Raw genomic sequence first — 20,448 nt, 5'->3', positions numbered from 1 at the left:
TTATGATGCCAAAACTAGGGCGGGGCCCCCTTTGCACTTAACCCGCTGTAGATGGAGGTCGGGGCGGCCTTGGGCCTGTAGGCACCGTAATAGTGTTCGGGCGAAAAGATGTAGAGCCTGAACCACCAGCTGGTCGAGGAGGATAGCCAGATGGCCTATAAGGCTATCTATATGTAGGCCCAGAATTATACGACCCACGGTATACCTTGGATGAGTTGCCCATGTCCGGAAATGGATTTGTCCTCTTCCATAATCCAGGTGTGAGGGACTCCTTTTGCACAATCTGGCCATAATCTGTCAAATCTAAGATCTCAAGCATTGACCCAATGGATGCCTTTAATCCCTTCAAAAATCTTGCAGTCTTTTCTTCAGCTGACCTCATATGCCTAGGGAAAAAGTGGAACAAGCTTTCAAATTGCTGCTGATACTCAAGGATAGTCTTATTCCCTTGAGTTAAGGCCATAAATTCTATTTCTTTACAGTCTCTAAAACTACGAGGGTAGTGGTTGGCCAAGAACAACTCCTTAAACTGTTCCCAGGTGGGTTCCGGATGTGCAGCCAACAATATAGACTTAGAGGCTTGCCACCAAGAGTTGGCTTCATTCTTGAGTTACAGCCCGCACAAATAAGTTTTTGTACCTCAGTGCATTCAATCACCTCAAATATCTTTTTCAGCTCTTGGATCCACTAGTCTGGCTCTAGAGGATCACTTCCCACTTTAGAGAATACAGGTGGCAAATTCCTCTTGAAAGATTCCACTACCCTTGACGTATTATTCGTCGACGGGTAATTGGGTGCATATGCCGAATAGTACGGGTATGGAGGGGGCACCATATACGGAGGGATGCTGAATGGCAGAATTAGAGATGTACCTCCAACTTGTGGCCCCGTGACCCTACAGGTGGGTCCTGTGGAGTAAGTATCTGGGGAGGTTTATTGGTTTGAGAAAGGTCTAACTGCTGCTGTATAGCAGCCATAAATGCCTGCTGCTGCTGAAGCATTTGCTGCTGGAAGGCTTGTTGTGACTGCTGGATTATGGTTGCAACATCACCCGAAGTGATGACCGGTGGAGGATCCGGAAGTGTAGTCACAGGTGGGTCCCCTTGTGCCACACCCTGACCAAAGGTTTCTTGAGGTTATGGGAGTGGGGTTTGCCCCATAGAGCGGGACCTTCTAGGATTTGGTGGTCGACCGACCGGACGAGGACCACGCGAGGTACCTCGTGTATTGCTACCGGATCTAGTACGTACCATCATGTCCTTGCACCTGGAACATATCATACACAATATTGGTTAAGCACCTCAGAATTTATATCGGCACATAATCATATGCCAACGCACAGGATATTATATTGTATGATGTTTTGCAACTAGCCATAGCTTAATCCTGAAAATACGGTGCTAGTGCTTCAACAAGTAGGACGATGGTCCCACTCGACTATATGGTGCTAGCCCCTTTTTTAAATCATATATATATACATAAATCTCCACCCCCTTCTCCCCTTTTTTTTTGTGTTTTCTCCCAATCGACGGGCTACCACCTGCGGGCAGCTCTGGTCGGCCCACCGGTCTGACCCGAGGTAGAACACGAACAGGGCTTTTAAGCCTTGTTTCCTATTTTTTCTCCCATTTCTTCCCCCTTCTCTCTCTCAGGCGATTTTTGAGAGTTCCTTGACGCTCCCACTCACGATCTCACTCAACGATTTTGCGAATTTTGGGAAGATTCAACTCCTCCACTCTCAAGTAAGTCTCTTCTCCATTTTTCTTCTTGGAACGTGTACTTTGGAGGTAGAATCCATGTGTAGTCCCCGATCTTGAATTTTTTTCCATGTTTCTTTCCATAGAACAATCATTCCATGAGAATGTGATGTTTTCTTTGTGATTCATGCATAGTTTTAGGCTTTACTTCACAATTTATGAGAGAAATCTCAACCGTGCCTTAATTTTCTCCAATTCGGGGCTTTCTTCTATCTTTACCGTTTTCTCCCCAACTAACAACTCAAATGAAATTCCTTATGCTTGATTTGCACTTAAAATGTTGGAGAGTTCATGGAAATTCGTGTATTCTGGAAATCCCATCTCTTTCCATGAAATTCCTCTCTTTTGCATGAAAACCATCTCTTTTTGTGTTGGGTTTCTATGATTCTCTTTCCATCACTTCATACTTGTGGACAACTTAAATCTATTTCATTCCTTGCACCCCAATGTCATAATAGAAGATTTCTTTGCATACTTTAGATTGTATAATGATGGCATTTCATTCATGGACATGTAAGCTTCAAGCTTTACTCTATTGTGAGACTTTTCATTTTCTTAGATTAAACTTGCACATTGAGGTTTGGGGTTTTCCCATCATTTCATACTTGCCATAATTTATACGCCTTTGTTACATTTCTATTTTGCAATGTGCTAGTGGATATCATGTTTTGGGGGCTTCCTTCTATTCATTTCTCCATGATTTATCCACTCATCTTTCTATCACAATTCCATATTATGCATTTAGGTGCATTTACATGCACTTGCTCACCCATCTATTTGTTTCCTTTGCTATGCAACATCCTTACTTATCATTGTTTCCTCTCTTTTCATACTAGGATGTCTTCTCGCAAGGGCAAGGAACCCGCATCCTCTTACACTCGACGTAGGGCCGTAACTTCCAAGTGGAAGAGTGTAGGAACTAGTTCCCTAGCCCCCCGCACAGGGCGACAAGGACCTACCCCTACCGACCCTTCAGACTACGATGAGGGACTCTTCCGAATTTTAGAGGCGGTAACCAACTGGCAGGCCTTCCTAAAGAGGTCTGTGATGATGGAGAAGACCATGGTAATCAGTGATTTCCACAAGGTTCAACTTCATGAGAGATTCACCGCCCTGGGTTGCTAGTCTATCCTCAACATAGATCGTCTGTGCTACGAGCAACTGGTTAGAAGATTCTACTGCAATTTGGAGGTATCTTACCAGTATGGGGAGTATTCAATAACTAGCATGGTGAAGGGGGTGAACATTCACTTGAATGTGGACACCCTTGCTAGCATTTTGGACATTTCTTCAGTTGGGCATCATTTCTACAGTCCCCCAAGGAGTAAGCCTGTGAGCCCATCCTTAAGTTTGGAGACGCAGGACCATATTTACGAGATCATCTGTGGCAGCAAGGAGCGTCCGGATTCTGAGATGACATTTTACCCAGAGGTTTGTGTGTTTACTCGTTTAGTTTAGTTCAATTTTCTCCCTAGAGGAGGTCACCGGAACCAGGTAGGCTTCATGGCGGCCTATATAGCTTTCTGCATCTATAAGGCCTTGGAGGGAGGTGCCAAGCACTTATGCTTGCCTTACATCATCCTCAAGACTATGGAGCACCATACCTCACACCCCGAGGACGGAGGGTTTCCATACGGTAGGATCCTCACCAGGATTTTGAGTTCTTTGGGGTGGATCTGAGTGGTGAGGAGGGAAAGACTCCAGCAGACAAGTTTGACAAGGGAAACCTACTGAGGATGGGTCTCCACACGCTTATGGATGTACCTCAGAGAGCAGGAGCTCAAAGAGGTAGGGACAGGAGGAATGCCCATAGGGAGGATGTTCCCATGGAGGAGGAGTCTAGTGAGGAGGATGAGGATTATGTTCCTCAGTTCGAGGAGGAGGATTTTCTGGATGAGGATATCCTTGAGGAGGAGCCTCTTGATTCAAGAGGTGCTGATCCTGGCTTCGCGAGGGCTGTAGGCCCACAACACAAAGCCCCACCACCTGAGAGTGGTGCATTTGATTTTGAGAGCATGATGACTGCTATGAGGACCTTGAAAGAAGGGTAAGATCAACTGCTAAGAAGACTAGATGAGAGTGCTTTCAGAGAGGAAAACATCTTGGAAAGGCAGGCTACCTTAGAGAGTTCCTTCCTAAGATTGGGCGAGGACTTGGATACAACAGCCAACGCCATTTCAGCGGATTTTTCCCGACTCCGGAGGGATGTACAGCTAGTGAACTCCAGGTTTGATTACTATGACTATCGGCTCAAAGTTAGATCGAGACCTAGGAGGGACGGAGTAGTGGAGTTAGACGATGACGAGGGTCTCTAAGGACTTAGCTCGCCCGTCTACCTCAACTTCTCACTTGTCTCCATGTGGTTCATATTATTATTTTTCTTTGTACTTTTTCCTTATCTGTAATTGTCTTTGCTAGTATGGTGTTGTGATGATGTTTGGTGACTTGTGGTTGGTTTGGTATTGATTATGCTTGTTGGTATATATATACATGTTGTCTATCAGGTGCTTGTGTGTGAAAAATTTTGAAAATCTTGTTTTAGCATTGTTATGCTGCCGAAATTTCATTAAATACGTACTCGATGGCTTATGGAATCAAATAACTAATTTTTCATTTATTCCAAATAAACCTTCTCTAATGCATGCCATGAAATGCGTTAACTAAATGCAACCATTATTATTACTTTCTTTCTTTAACTTTTAACTCTTTAAAGCTTTTACATTTACCCAAGCCCATTTCCTATTATAGATTCTATAGGGTCTAAATGGTATGCTGTGAGTGAATAGAGCATCGTGCTCTGATACCACCGTTGTCACACCCCGTTCACATAGAACTGGACCGGTGACCAGGTTAACCCAAACCTACCAGGATCATCTGATACAGTACCCAACCACAATATACATACATCTAAGATCAATGTTCAAAAGTTCAGCGGAAGACTTAATTTACTTGTAAATACCCCAATATACTTGGTACCCAAATTGTAGTATATAGATAAATACATGTGGACCCGTAGACATGATATTTATATAAAAAGAATAACAATTCACGTATCAAGTACACAAAAATGGGTCATCCAAAGAATAAAAAAGTATAACCCTGCACGACATCAATACTGCGGTCCCACAGCACAGCCCTCGCACGTGTAATCCGTGCCGTGCTATATTCCTCAGGAATCCACCAATCCTCTTCGGAGAATTCAACTATGGGGCCCGACCCTTGATCTTCAGGCTGGTGACCTACAAAATCATCTAAAAGAGGTGTACACGTGAGATGAGCTCACTAGCTCAGTAAGTGAAAAGAAGGACCACACAACAGTCCACACAACAATCACAATCATATGCACTATATGCTATGCAATTCATTTTTAATCACATCCACCTAAACAACATTACTAAGTCTTTGGTTTAATGCTACTACAACCACAGTGCGCGTATACTCCAGGTACGAGCCGTGAACTCCATCCCGCGATACGCCCATAGGGCTGTCGGAGAAGGCCCACCGTGAGTACTCTAAAAAAGTAAAGCATGCCGACTACTGGCTCTCAACATAAAAGTAAATGACAAAAAATAGAGAAGCTAACTCCAACAATTTAAAAGTAGTACGATTGGCCCCCTTGAATATACCACCGAGGTTGCCAACTGTCCTAATGACCAGCCGAGTGTATGTCTAACCGCCACAGTGACCCGACAACCGTGACCACTACTTCCCCCTAAATGGTAACCTAACACCTCAACCCCTGTTGGGAAGGGTCGTAGCACGGGAAGATGATCATCCTAAGCCGCATGCTCCTATATGACATAGTACGATTGTATAGTGCTATCGCATCCCATACCACGGGCCACCAATGCACTCGTTTCCAAGCCGACTACGGCATCTAGTCTAATAATGCATCATGCACAATGATCCCATCATTCATCACATAAGCACATCATCATTTAGCATTGAGAAAGTAAAACACAACACACATGTCATAATCATATGAGGATGGCTAAGCTACACATAATTTGCATGATGACATGGCTAGTCTAGATACAATTAAATGAATGCCAAACAAGCCTTAAAATAAGGCCAAACGTCCTCTCCCCACTTACTTATTGTGTACAAAGACTCACGCCCCGTACAGGTGAGATCTGACGCAGAAAACGTAAATTTTGGTGAACCTATCATAAGTGAATGGGGTTAGCATTTCACCACTTTGCGGTCAAAACTAACAAGATTTGATGACAAAATCAGGTTTAGAATCATAAAAGAAGGTCGCACGTCCGTTTGGGGTCCATTCGGACACAAAAATCATGTTGGGGGCCTCACGGGTGGGTTGGACAACCCACCTGTGACGGCCCACCGGTCTTCACAGGTGGGCGGGTTGGCCCGCCGATCGGCCTGTCGGTGGGGGTTGAGGGTCGGCTAGGACCGGCGGGCAGGTTGGCCCACCTGTCGGCCCTGAGGGCTTGCCCCCTCAGGCGGGTGCCCTCAGGCGGGCAGTTTGGCCCATCGGTCTCAGCCCACCTGAGAGGGCGAAAAAATGCTATTTTTCTTGAAACTTTCCCCAATCATTGGGAAAACAAATGGGGCTTTTCCAAATCCATTTTCCACACATTCAAGGCCTCATAAGATGATTCTAACCTAGATCTAAGTTAGATTTAAGGATTGGAAAGCCATCTTACCTTCTTTGCTCAAGAACTCTTTCAAAACCCCAAAAATCACTTCTTATTTCAAGAAATTACCAATGCTTCTCCAACCTAGTAAACTCTTCTTCAAATCCTTCAAAATCAACACATAGACCATCTATCAAACCTTAGATTCATCATCTCAAGGGGGATTTACAAGATCTCAAGGAACTCTACCCAAATCAAGGGTTTTACTTGAGTTTGGTGAAAGTTTAAGAAACATAGCCTTTGCTCACCTTTAATCGTAGACCTCATATTGGGGATCATTCTTCCGGCGTCGGAATGGGAAGATCAAACCTTGGCGCCGCTTAAATCCATTTCTTCTTCCTCTTCCTTCCCTTTTCCTCTTCTCTGTTCTCTTTTATCCCTTCTTTTCTCTCTCCTCTTTAATCTTCTCATCAACTTCTAAATGTAATAAATGAGATATTGAAAAACACAAAACAATGCTATTCATACTTTCCTAAAGCAACTAGTAACCACATGGGTGGGTCATTCAGGTGGGCGGATGCGCCCACCTGTGACCGCCCACCTGAGAGCCGAAAATCTGCCAACAAGTGGGATTTTGATGGAATTTGACTCTCGGTGCGTATCTCACTCTCGGCACAAGGTAGATTCTACGTATGCACTTTAGGATACGCCTACATACCGGCGTTACCCATACATGGCCTTATGATACGTGCATGTACACGGCTTGGGTACACTTGTCTCCTCTGGCACTGATTCGGACTTGTTTGGCCAACCTGTGTTCAAAGTCACCCTTGCCATCATGGTCCATAAGGAACCCGCCTTAACCCTCTCCGGTTCGGGTCCTGCATGGTTAAACCGGGTCAATCGTGTAATTAGATCGGGTTTAAAAAGTAAGGTATCACAGAGGTACTCGTCGGTCCTTGCCCACCGCTCGACTCAGGGGGAAGGTCTCTGGGATTTAGGCCTTCTCTCCTCTCTCTTGATATCCTTTGGTGGATAAAGTGGGGAGTGCTTTTGTGTATGTTTTTGCAGGCCCCGCACCATCGTATCACCGCTCGAAAATACATGGAGGCCTATTTCACAGGTGTACCAGGTTCATCATAAAGGCAGAGTTTGATGATGGTCCAATATGGGGGATTGGGATCATACAGAAAGGGTGTGGAGTCGCCACTTAGGGTTATGGGCCGAGGACCCGGGGGTGGGCCCGATTCCTAAAAAAGGGCATAGAAATTGGTCTGGTCTAGAGATTTAGGGTAAGAGTCAGGTTATAGAGTTGGGAAGGTGTTAGGCACCCACTCTACCCGATTCAATCGATCTTCCTATTAGATGCTTAAGAAAGAATATTTTTCACAATTTATTCCTATTTCGGATGCATGGCTATATTATCAAACATATGTACATTAAATAAAAATAATTATTTATGTACACTAAAGCAAGGTTAATTAGATATCCACATTATGCTTAAATGAGGAGAGAGATTATACCTGAATTTGACCCCTGTTTTGGGTCAAAGAGGGGTGGGCCCCTGGTTGATGCTAACTTTTCTCTAGATTCTTCAGGCTCAGGGGGAGATGGTCTTGAACTCTAACTTTTGATTTCAGGAGATGTTGACTGTGGTTATCTGCGGACAGAGGTCCGATTTAGGATTGGCTTCTTTGTCGACTGTTGATTCTGGCAGAGCTTCTGCTAGGGATGACTACTTTTTGAAAGATTTTAGGGGCACTCAAGCAGAGCTTCTGCTGGGACTAGCTATTTTTGGAAAAGATTCCAAAGGCACTCAGGCTGAGCTTCCGTTGGGACCGATGACTTTTAAAAAATATTCCAGGGGCACTCAGGCAGAGCTCTGCTGGGGATGGATTATGGAAGGCTAGGTTGAGGTGGCACTAGAACAGGGCTTCGGCTTGAAACTTTCATTTTTTGGTAAAAAATCAAAAGCACTCAAAGGGGGAAGGTAAAAAATTTTTATTTTTTGGAAAAAAATGAATTGAACTAAAACTTGGATTGAAGTTCTTCAAAACCCTGAAGAACACTTTGAAGATCCAACCAGAACTTCAGATCTTTACGAAGATCGCTTTGAAGACCTGAAGAAGCTTAAAGGGGGAGGGAAGGAGAAGGAGAGAGGCAGAGCTCCTACAAGAAAATGGTTGCTCTTAAGAGAGTCTTTGGAGTCTTTACAAGTGAAGGGGGTATTTATAGTTTTTTGAAATCAATGAGGTGATGACACCTAATTTTTACCCAGTGGGTAAAGACCAGTGGTATGACATAAAGTGTGATGTGATATTTTTGAAAATGGTGAAGATATTTTCTTGCTTGTGAAAGTGGACAAGATATTTTCTGATAAATAAAATATTTTCTCAAAAGTGAAATTTTTAACAGAAAACCAGACTTCCTGGGGAATTTTTAGCAAAAAATTTAACTGTCAGGAGAATTTTAATCAATGAGGTGATGACACTTAATTTTTACCCAATGGGTAAAGACCAATGACATGACATAAAGTATGATGTGATATGACATAAAGTGTAATATGATATTTTTGAAAATGGTGAAGAAATTTTTTTGCTTTTGAAAGTGGACAAGATATTTTCTGACAAATAGAATTTTTTCTCAAAAAGTGAGATTTTTAGTAGAAAACCTCACTATCGGGGGAATTTTTAGCAGAAAACCAGACTATCAAGAGAATTTTAATCAATGAGGTGATAACACCTAATTTTTACCCAGTGGATAAAGATCAATGACATGACATAAAGTGTGATGTGACATGACATAAAGTGTAATGTGATATTTTTGAAAATGGTGAAGATTTTCTCTTACTTGTGAAAGTGGATAAGAATTTTCTGAAAAATAGAATCTTTTCTCAAAAAGTGGGATTTTTAGCAAAAAATCCGACTGTTAGGGGAATTTCTGAAAAAAAATACGAAAATGTCAGAAAATCTTTGGAAGTGACGAGAATGACTTTCGGGAATGACTTTCGGGAATGATTACGGGAGATCCGTAAGTTTGATTTTGACGCACCATATATCATTGGAATCATATTTCTAAGTACTATCCATTCGTATGGTCATTTTTGATCGGATTCCTTCGCATATGAAAAGTTAAAATTTGACCCTCTTTCCTCTCGCATCAGGTTTTAGGGTTTTTGGGTAAATCAGGGTTTGGGTAGGTTTGGCGATGTTTAAGGGTAGACTACCATTGTCAAGCATCTCCACTGATTGGAAATGAGAGTTCCTGTCCACCATATTTGTATCATCATTGCCGGGGGAGGGTGAAAAAATTAGGTGTCTATACAGGGGTTCTGCCTAAACTGACGGGCCAGTGCCCACTGGTCTTGCTCGCTGATCAATCCAACAACCCATTCAGGACAGGCGGGCTCCAGATTGGTGGGTCCGACCATTTTCAGGCACCCACCACTCAGAATCGAGATTTTGCTGTTCGCTTTCATTCTTCATCCCACCTTGGAGAAATCACCGAGGGTCAATTTGACTGTATTTTCCACAAATCTAAGGTCCCATATTGTAATTCTAACATAGGTCTAGAATCGATTCAAAGTTTTAAGCTTGGATCTTACTTCTTTTGCGCAAGAACACTTCAAAAATCCCAAATCTCTTTTCAAACTCAAGAGATCAACAAGTGTTTCTCAAATCTTACAATTTCTTCCTCTAAAACCTTCAAAAACAATATACAGGTCATTCATTATACCTTAGATTCATCATCTCAAGTGGGATTAACAAGCTCTAAAGGATTCTTGCCCAAATCAAAAGGTTTCACCTAAGGTTTCTTAGGGGTTTAAGAAATATAGCTTTTACTCACCTCAAATCGTAGATCTCAAGGCGAGGATCACTTTTCCTGTGTCGGATTCAAAAGATCTAACCCCGGAGATGCACAATGAGCATCTTCTTCCCCTTTTTCTTCCCTTCTCTTTCTTTCTTTTCTCTCTCTTCTTTACTATTCTCACCCACCGTCTAAAGCAATAAATGAGGGAGAAGAAAGTTAATAAATGTTATTTATACCTAGGTTAAAATATCTAATGACCAGATTGGTAGGTCATACAGGTGGGTCCAACCCACCTATGACCACCCACCAGTTGACCGAAACTTAATTGATTAATTTAGGATTTTGATGGGGCTCAGCCCCGACACATATTTTACTCTCGATAATTGACCAAAATGCGTACTCGACACAAAATATGGCTATGTATCTTTATTATGCATACATGGCTATGTATCTTTATTATGCATACATGGCCTTATGATATGCGTAAGTGGATGGCTTGGGCATGCGGATTTCACTAAGCACCGACTTCGAGTCGTCTGGCCAACTCGAGTTTAGAGTCACCCTTGCCATCATGTTCCATAGGGTACCCGACTTGTCTCGCTCAGGTTCAGGTCTTGCAAGGCTAAACCAAACCAACCTGATAATTAGACTGGATTTAGAAAGTAGAGTATCACAATATCCTTCCCTTTCTTTTGCTTCTTGATGTAATGGATGTGTGACTAAGATGTTATCTGCGATGAAACGATTATGGATAACGTCAATTGTGGAGGTGCAATGATCTGATGAAGGGCTCCGTGCAGACGATCAATGATCAGCTTTGTAATAATTTTGAAGATGACATTACATAGGCTGATTGGTTTGAACTGATCTGCTGCTTCCGGCTAGGCTATTTTAGGGATCAAACAAATAAATGTCCTATTCAGGTCTACTGGAATGTGCTCTGTGGAAAAGAATTCATCCACATACAAAAATAATTCTTCCTTCACCAAGTCTTAGTGATGTAGAAAGAAGATAGGTGGGAAACCGTCAGGACCTGGCGATTTTAAAGGGGCCATAGCAAACAGGGCCAAACGAACATCTTCCATGGTTAGTGGCTCACACGGAGAATCATTTAATTCATCAGTTACAAAAGGGGTTACCCAGTTCAAGATAGTAGATAAAGCATGATCATCAATAGGTTCTAAAATAAATAAATTATGGTAACAAGTAACTAAAGTTTGAGAAAGTTCAAACTCACTAGACTTGTTGGGAGCTTGAGCTTGAGTATTCTGTTGTAATGTCTCTTTTGAATGGTAGAGAGATGAAAGAAAGACGTATTCTTGTCACCATTCTACAGCCAGGTAATTCTTGATTTTTGTCTCCAAAGTTCCTCTTCCCATTCAAGCTCTTCTTCTAAGAGGGTTTGTAGCTCATTCTCTTTTTGTTGGGAAAAAAGAGATGGTTGTTGCCCCTGTAGTTGTTCAAGATTCCCCTTTAGGTCCTTAATATTTTCTTGAGTGCATCCAAAGACCTCATGGTTCCATCTCTTAAAAATCCGCTGGCTATTATGGAGTTTACCCATCATTTTATCCATGACTATGCTTCCTGTTGTAATCGTCCATCCTTAATGTGCAACATTTCTACAATCTTTATGTCTCAACCACATTGATTCAAACCAGAAAGGACAATGACCTGTATATTTTTCACCAGTAATATCCAATAAAATTGGATTGTGGTTTGACTTCAGCAGACTGAACAATTACACAAGCTTCTTCAAAAGTCCGTCTCCATTTAGGATAACGCAATGCCCGGTCTAATCTCACATGGATATTTGAGTTCCCACTTCTTTTATTATTTCATGTAAACAGAAGGCCGTGAAATCCCATATCCATAAAGCTGCAAGAGTCCAGAAAAGACCTGAAAATATCAATATCCCTAGAATTCGGATAAGATCCACCCACCTTTTCTCTCCATGAAAGATAAGAGTTAAAGTCTCCTAGAAAGGGCCAACATCCTTGCCTTGACCGCCCAAAACTGGTAATTGGGTCCCATACCAGTTGTCGTTTATGTTTGACTAGGTCTCCATACATACATGTTAAGTAGATGTTTGGATGTTTAGGGGATGAAATTACCATATCAATGAAGTGAGACTTTGAAGATAAAATATTTATAGTGATATTGTCCTTCCAAAATAAGGCAAGACCACCTGTAGACCCTTGTGCTTCAATAAAAAGGTGGAATTGTAATTAACATTCTTCAATAATTTTGTAATGGAGGAATCAAAGGAGATTTTGTAATTGTAAACAATATCATGATGGGATGATCAAAGGAGATTTAGTAAGGAACATCGTGTTGAGGGACTCTCATGGTGCTGACTTCCAACTACCATGGGGGGATGCCCTAAAAAAGGAGGCTTGAGAGGGTAGGACTCATGAGTTTCCTTATCCACAGCTTCTTGACCACTTAATTCATCCTCCTATGTATGTGGCTGTTTGGGTGAGAGTTGAGGGCGTGTAGGAATTAGGAGACCTGGTGACATGGATGAGGGAGTAGCAGATGTCTCGGGTAGTACAGTAGTCAGTGGGAGTTGATTCAGTGGGGAGATAGAGCAGTCTGATAGATGGGGAAGAAAAGCCATTAAGGCATGTGAGAGTCCAGGTGTCTGAGGGAGATTATGTAGGTAGTTGAGGACATGACAAGTTTCCAAAGAAAACGATCAAGAACTGGATCCTTGAGCCAAACCCGAGGGAAAGATAGAAGTTGGAGTAATCAGGTAATTGTGTGGAAGGTCCGAAATAAACTCATCAATCTGGGAGTAATTCGCTGAGAGGTTAGGAGAGGTTACTATAGGGCTGCTGTGAATGGAATAGCAATTGTAAGAGCGGGAGTCACTCATACCGTATAGCAACAGTTTGGTCTTTACCCACATGCCATCCGAAGGAGATTCTTGAGAGGCTTTTTTATGTCCAATTGCACTCTTACTCTAAAGAAATGTATAAGCTACCCAGAACGAACTCCCGAAACTACCAATTTACTGCAAGACTTTTCCCAACTTCTGTACTAATTTGGATATAAGATTGTTGTCATGAAGTTCCTTTGGTAGACCATGCAACTGTGCCCAAATTTCCAAATCTGAGAATGCCCAATCTTTAGATAGTCTCCAATATTTGAGAACAATGAGATTTCCCGCAACCAACCAGGGAGTATCATTTAGAACAATAAGGTGATCCATTGGATGTTGGAAATGAAACAGGTAGGTATTCGCCCTGAGTGGGGATACCATCAACGGATAGTTCATGTTCCATGCCGTCGTTAGGGCTTCAGAAATAGCCTGGCAATGATATGGGTATCTTGGAAGTACATAACCCGCCAATGTGAGGTTTGCAAAATGCTCCAACCTATCCTCGAAGTCCTCGTCAACAATAAAAATATCCTCTTCATCAGCACGATTCTCCTTATAGTTAGTTGGATCAAGTAATGGAGGTTCTAGATTTGGCTTGTCTCCAATTCCAGTCTCTCTAATTTCCGTTTATTTTCCTCCACGATTATAACACGTGTTGCTTACACGATCCAACGAATGGTGTGAAATGAAATTTTAAAATCTCAATACCACTATGGTTTTGAGAATACCACGGTTTTTTTTTTAGAAACCCACGCCCAATACAGGTAAACCGTCATCTTCTCCCCTTTTCACTCTCAGAATTGAAACTGAAGAAAAAAAGTTGGGAAGAAGAGGGAAAACGAAACTGGAGAGCTTCAAGAGCTTTAGCTACCCATTGGCCTCGGATCGAGTTTCTCCTAGATCAATAGCCGGCCTAGGATCGAGTTTCTCCTAGATCGACAGCCCTCGCAAAGAACAACCCTCGGCCAAACGAACTGGTACTGTAATCTCTCTCTCTGGAACGAAACGAAGCATTTTGAGCTAGAGGAGGCGCTGCACTGAACTAGAGTTTTGTTCAGAAATTTCAGGTACCAAAACTCTGGTTTCGTTTTCCCTCTCACAAAAGTTGTAAAAAATAAAAAAATAAAAAAATCTCCATCTGTATTTTTCTCGTCATCAACTTTCCCATGTTTCTCTGTTTTCTTAAGTTACCTAGGCTTGTTTATCTCGGCTTAGAGTGCCTGAGAATGAGAAAAGACAAAGCATTTTGGGCTTCGTCTCAACCCATTTAGCTCAAAGTTTTAGCTCTCAGGCTTTCCATTTCTGGATTCTTGTTAGCTTGTTTATTTCAGTTTAGAGTATTTGAGACCAAGCGAAGGCACTCCACATCTTGGCCCATTTAAATTGGATTTCATGCTATTTGGCTTTCCATTTTTGGATTAACCTCCGCAATGATGAAGGTGGCCTAACTTAGATATGCTACCACTGGGGTGGCTAACTGATCCAGGTGAAATGAGGCATTAATATGTTGTAACTGATATAGTGATTGAATATATGACACTTATCTTTGTTCTGTCAATTTTCATAGTGATTGAATATGTGACACTCATAGCTGTGGTTGTTATGAGTCACTAGTCCCCATGAACAGTGGTTTTTTTTTTAAGGTGTTTCCAAGATAGGTACTTATTTCAATGGTTAAAAAAAAAAAAAAAAAAAATCAAAAGGACAGGAGAAATGAAAAAGGAGGTGAACAGTGAGGAATGAGGGTGTATAGGATCTCTCTTAACTGATCACTTTTTCCTTTCCATCTATATCTATTGTTGGTTATAGATGCTATGATAAAGATTGGGATTTGGGGGTTTTGATACCTGCATTTAATCACCAATATATCTCTTCTCCCGGAAGGGAAACCTGTAATTTACTTCTACCTTTCTTTTCCCTACATCTGTAATTGTAATATGAAAAACAGATGGAAAATGTATTATCCCAACAAGAAGATCCTCCTGAAATGATGAACTGCTTATTTAGTCTTTTTGCCAAGATTTGGTAATGCCTTAGTTGATTCTGTTTATAGTTTTGTGAAATGGTTGTTCAAGAGGGGAGTGGGAACAAAAGTAGCAAGATGAAAAACTTCAAAACATGTATGAAAATTGATTGAAAAAATCCTCCTTGGAATAACCTATTATTAGTTTTGTTTTTGTAGGTGAAATGCAAGAAGATGAAGAGAGCCCACACTATTGCTTCCTCTGAATTACGAATATTCCCTCCAAAGGAGAAGTCCCCACGTCAAGGGACTCTCTCCCATGCAACGTCTCCAACCCATTTGGTTATGAAGATAAGGGATCCATCTCTCCCACATGTGATAAAAACCTATACAATAGAGTTCTATTCAAACTCTACATCTTGTAACTGTAGCTTGTATATGACTGATATATAAATGAATATACAAGAACCCTATCGTCTGATATGGGAAAAACACCAAACCACAGGTTTCTATAATTCTATCTTGGTATCAGAGCCTCTAGACTCACGTCCCTCTTCTTCCATGGCTGCCTCGGACTCCACTACCTCCACCGCCACCTCTACTCCACCACCTACACCTGTTTCTCCCTCTAACATCGTCCACTTTCTCCCAATCAAACTGGACTGATCCAATTACTTGCTTTGGAAGTCTCAGTTCCTACCTCTTCTCAATGCCCACGATCTTTTTGGGTATGTTGATGGAACATTTCCTTGTCCCTTTGAGTATTTTCCCACTGTCCCACTGGCGGCCACCCGGGCTCCCAGTCCAGTGTTCTCTCTTTGGTGTCTTCAGGACCAGCTCATTCTTAGCTGGATTATCTCTTCCCTCACTGCACAATCCATGGCTCATATCGTTGGCCTGTCGACCTCTCAAGCTGCACAATCCATGGCTCATATCGTTGGCCTGTCGACCTCTCAAGCTGCTTGGTCAAACCTTGCTCGCGTATATGCCTCTAAATCTCAGGCTCGTATTATGCAACTAAAATATCAGCTTTCCCAATTTAAGAAAGGGACTACTCCTCTGGCCGATTACCTTCAACGTGTCAAAGAACTCGTTGATAACTTGGCTGCTGCTGCTCCCCCTGTCTCTAACTCAGATGTGATTCTTCACATACTTCATGGTCTTGGCACTGATTATGATGCCTTTGCTACCTCAGTTACAACCCGAATTGATCCATTGTCTCTTGATGACTTCACTGGACCTTTTCTCAGCCAGGAAATCCTCAAAGAGCAATGAGCTGCTCTGTTGATCTTCCATCTCCTGAGGCGAACTATGTTAGCAAAGACACCCCTTCCGATGGCCGTTCTAACGGAGGTTGTTGAGGTAGATCAAACAATGGGTGTGGTCGAGGTTATGCTTCTCAACAGCCCAACAACACACCTCAAGAGTTCTCTCCATGCTCGCCCTGCCAAATCTGTGGTCGGACCAACCACTCGGCTTTGGCATGCTACAATAGGATCAATCTGAGCTATCAAGCTACCCCCAGCATCTCGTCAAGCACTTCTAGCCACTCCTGACTCAGGGTTTGATCCGGCCTAGTACCCTGACTCTGGGGCCACACACCATCTCACAGCCGATCTGGACAACTTGACTCTCAATGCCCCCTACAATGGCACTGACCAGGTTCGAGTTGGTAATGGGGCAGGTTTTCATATCCACCACATTGGTCTTTCTATTCTTCCCTCTCCCTCTCGTTCTTTTCAAATGCATAATATCTTACACGTTCCTCGTATTACAAAAAATCAGCTTTCTGTTAGTCATTTTACTTCTGACAACAATGTGTGTCTTGAATTTCACCATTCTTGTTGTTATGTGAAGGAATCTCTAATGGGGAAAACCCTGCTTCAAGGAACGCTTAACGATGGTCTGTATTGATTCCCAGTTGCTTCTTCATCACCACAGCTTCTCATTGGGGAACGGGTCACTCCCTCTATTTGGTATGATCGTTTAGGCCATCCCTCGTCCTCCAGCCTTGGCATCATCATCTCACGTCATCAACTCTCCACCAAGTCCGCTGTTGTGTCCTCTGATTGTGTTGCATGTCGCCTCGACAAAGCCCATAAACTACCATTTGCTTTAAGCAATAATGTAGCTAGTTCTCCTTTTCAGTTAATACATTCGGACATTTGGGGTCCTTCCCGAAACCTTCATTTCAAGGATATTTCATTTATTGATGACTTCAGTCGATTTACTTGGTTGTTTCCTATTACAAATCAATCAGATGCTCTCTCTACTTTTATTGCATTCTCCAAATTTATCCATATTTTTTTAAACTTTACCATCAAGATTTTCCAATTTGATGGTGCTCTTGAGTATCAGGCTTTTGATTCCTTCTTTAAGGAACATGGGATTCTACATCAAAATTCTTGTCCCCATACCTCTGAATAGAATGGCAGGGCTGAACGGAAACATCGTCATGTGGTGTACCCGACCTAACCTTGCTTGCCCGTGCCAACCATCCCATGGAATTTTGGGAATCGGCTTTTGAGACTGCTGCATTTTTAATTAACAGACTGCCTACCCCTGTGCTTCAATCCCGATCCCCCTTTCGGGAACGCGCCCTATATGGTCTCAAAATGTGGTCTCATCGACTAGGCGCCTTCTTGACATCCATTGGGTTCACCTCATCGCCCTCTGATAGTGCTCTCTAGGTTCGCACATCCTCGAAATAGCATCTCTATATTTTGGTCTATGTTGACGACATCATAGTCACTGGCACCAGTTCTACTGCTGTTCAACATATTATCACCACAGTGGGCAATGAGTTTGCCATCACTGACTTGGGCAATCTCCATTTCTTTCTTGGAATTGAAGCACACAGAAACACTGATGACCTATATCTTACTCAATCAAAGTACATCCACAATCTTCTTTGTAAGGCAACCATGGATGGTGCTAAACCCATGCCCACGCCTAGCTCCACCACAGCTCTGTCCAGAACTGCCGGTTCACCATTTGATGACCCTACTCTCTATTGCAGCATTGTGGGTGCCCTCCAGTACCTCACACTCACACATCCAGACATTGCATTCTCTATCAACAAAGTATGCTAGTTCATGCACTCGCCTACCACAGAACATTGGGTTGTTGTGAAACGCATCTTGCGATACCTAAAGGATTCCATCACCCTTGGAATTCTAATCAGGCTCTCATCATCCCTTCAACTTCATGCATACGCTGATGCCGACTGAACTGGTTGCCCTGATGATCGTCGATCCATGAGTGGCTACTGCATTTACTTGGGTCCTAATTTGGTGTTATGGAGTTCCAAGAAGCAACACACTGTGGCCCCCTCCTCCACAGAGTCTGAACACAAGGGCCTTGCCAACGCTGCCGCTGAACTATCATGGTTTCGTCAATTGTTGCTTGATCTTGGAATATCATCTTCCCCGCCAATACTCTACTATGACAACATTGGTGCCACCTATTTGGCATCCAATCCTCTGTTCCATGCACGTACCAAGCATATAGAAATTGATTTTCACTTCGTACGTGAGCAAGTTGCCAGTGGTCATCTCTGCATATGATTTGTTGCTAGTCCAGACCAGATCACTGACATAATGACAAAAGGACTGCCAACTCCGTGCTCACCATCTGCTCACGGCCGCTTCACTTGTGGGGGCGTATTACGAATATTCCCTCCAAAGGAGAAGTCCCCATGTCAAGGGACTCTCTCCCATGCAACGTCTCCAACCCATTCGGTTATGAAGATAATGGATCCATCTCTCCCACATGTGATATAACACCTATACAATAGAGTTCTATTCAAACTCTACATCTTGTAACCACAACTTGTATATGACTGATATATAAATGAATATACAAGAACCCTATCATTTGATATGGGAAAAACACCAAACCACAGGTCTCTATAATTCTATCTCTCTGTATGAGATTTCCATATTGCAGATGGACATCATCTGTTCCAAAACAAGCCCACCATTTGGATGCTTGATATAAGGCTGGATTTTAAAATCTGGATATTTGAATTTGGGAGGTTCAAACTTCAAACCCAATTTATTCAGATTTGAGATATTGATCTTAACCTTGTTTGTTTCAACTCTTAACCTTATTGGGTTTGTTTCTCAAACTCTAACCAAAGCTGTAATTGAATATTTGACAGAGCAGGCCATAAGAGCTAAATATGCATTTACCTAATCAATATTTCCATTTTTTATTTTTCTCCAGATATAATGTCAACTGTAGCGTGAATGACAACAACCAAGAATACCTAAAGTTTGTGAACTTAAGATGTAATTGTGGAGTAAGAGCAGCGGCCAAGATTTCGGAGTCTGACAACAACAAACAAAGACTCTACTACAAATGCTCCAAGTTAGAAAATGGATGTCGATTCTTCTCCTGGTGTGATCCAATTGAAGTTCCAAGAGAGACTTAAAATTCTATTGAATTGCAACATTTGATGGAGATGATGTGAAGTATGGGATTGATATTGAAAAGGCTGGGCAAGTTTAATGAATCACTTGTGTCTGTTGGTCATGTTGTATTGATGTGCTTCGTGCTATTCGTTATAGCGTATATTGTTAAAAACTTATGAAAATAAATTTGTAATGCAGGATTGATATATGCATTTACCTACATTATATTTCCATTTCTGATTCATCTCTCTTTCTTGGTAGTCTTATTCCTCCATGGGACCACCTGCTTAAGCCCTTCATAAATGCTTTCTTGCAAAAAAGTAACAGATAAGATGAAGGCTTCATAAAGTCACCAAACATATTTCTTCACATTCAAGAACTGTTCTAAGCAGATATAAAAGAAAGAAGACAAATAAGGTATTGTGTTAGTAGTAAGATCAGTGAGACAGTGACTAAATTTTAAGTATGGTTAAAAGGTTTTGGAGATTGGTGATGTAGGACTTGGGTACCACAAGAATTTTCAGCCCAACAACTGAGTGAAGGGAAATCTGGGATCGGAGTCTTAACAAATTTAAGGGTCAAAGATCTATTGTCTTCTTCAATGGACTGCTGTGAGACTCAGTGAAGGGGATAAATAGATCCAGCCATTAGATTCTCAATAGATTTTGGGAATTTGTTCTACTATTGGTTTATTGTAATCAACCAGAATTTGGTCCCCATCCGAGATTCATAAACCAAACTCAATCCACCATTTACATTATACCACCATATATATGCCTAAAAAAAAGTCACTTTACATGACACAAGATCCCCTCATTATCCAAACTCAATCCTTGATTTCCAACTTCTGACAAGTATCACAGCAAGTCTAGACAGCATCCCAAACTAAAGTCACAGAGAGAATCTCACAAAATTAAGAAAATGTTGGGAGATTACAGCCTTGGTGGATTCGAACCACCATATCATGGGTGTAACCCCATGTGCTCTACCATTTGAGCTAAAGGCTCATCTTTAATGAGAAAAA

The 20,448-nt window shown here is 42.0% G+C and overlaps 1 long non-coding RNA gene across 1 annotated transcript; it reads left to right on the top strand.

The window, feature by feature from the left end:
* Nucleotides 1-13,828: 13,828 nt before the first annotated feature.
* On the top strand, nucleotides 13,829-19,655 carry LOC122083803. The gene is made up of 2 exons (XR_006141727.1): nucleotides 13,829-14,113; nucleotides 15,229-19,655. It is a non-coding gene; the product is annotated as an uncharacterized LOC122083803 (long non-coding RNA).
* The last annotated feature ends 793 nt before the right edge of the window (nucleotides 19,656-20,448 follow it).

Source organism: Macadamia integrifolia, chromosome 7, assembly GCF_013358625.1.
Source record: "Macadamia integrifolia cultivar HAES 741 chromosome 7, SCU_Mint_v3, whole genome shotgun sequence".
NCBI lineage: Eukaryota > Viridiplantae > Streptophyta > Magnoliopsida > Proteales > Proteaceae > Macadamia > Macadamia integrifolia.
This window is presented reverse-complemented; position numbering and strand designations above follow the sequence as displayed.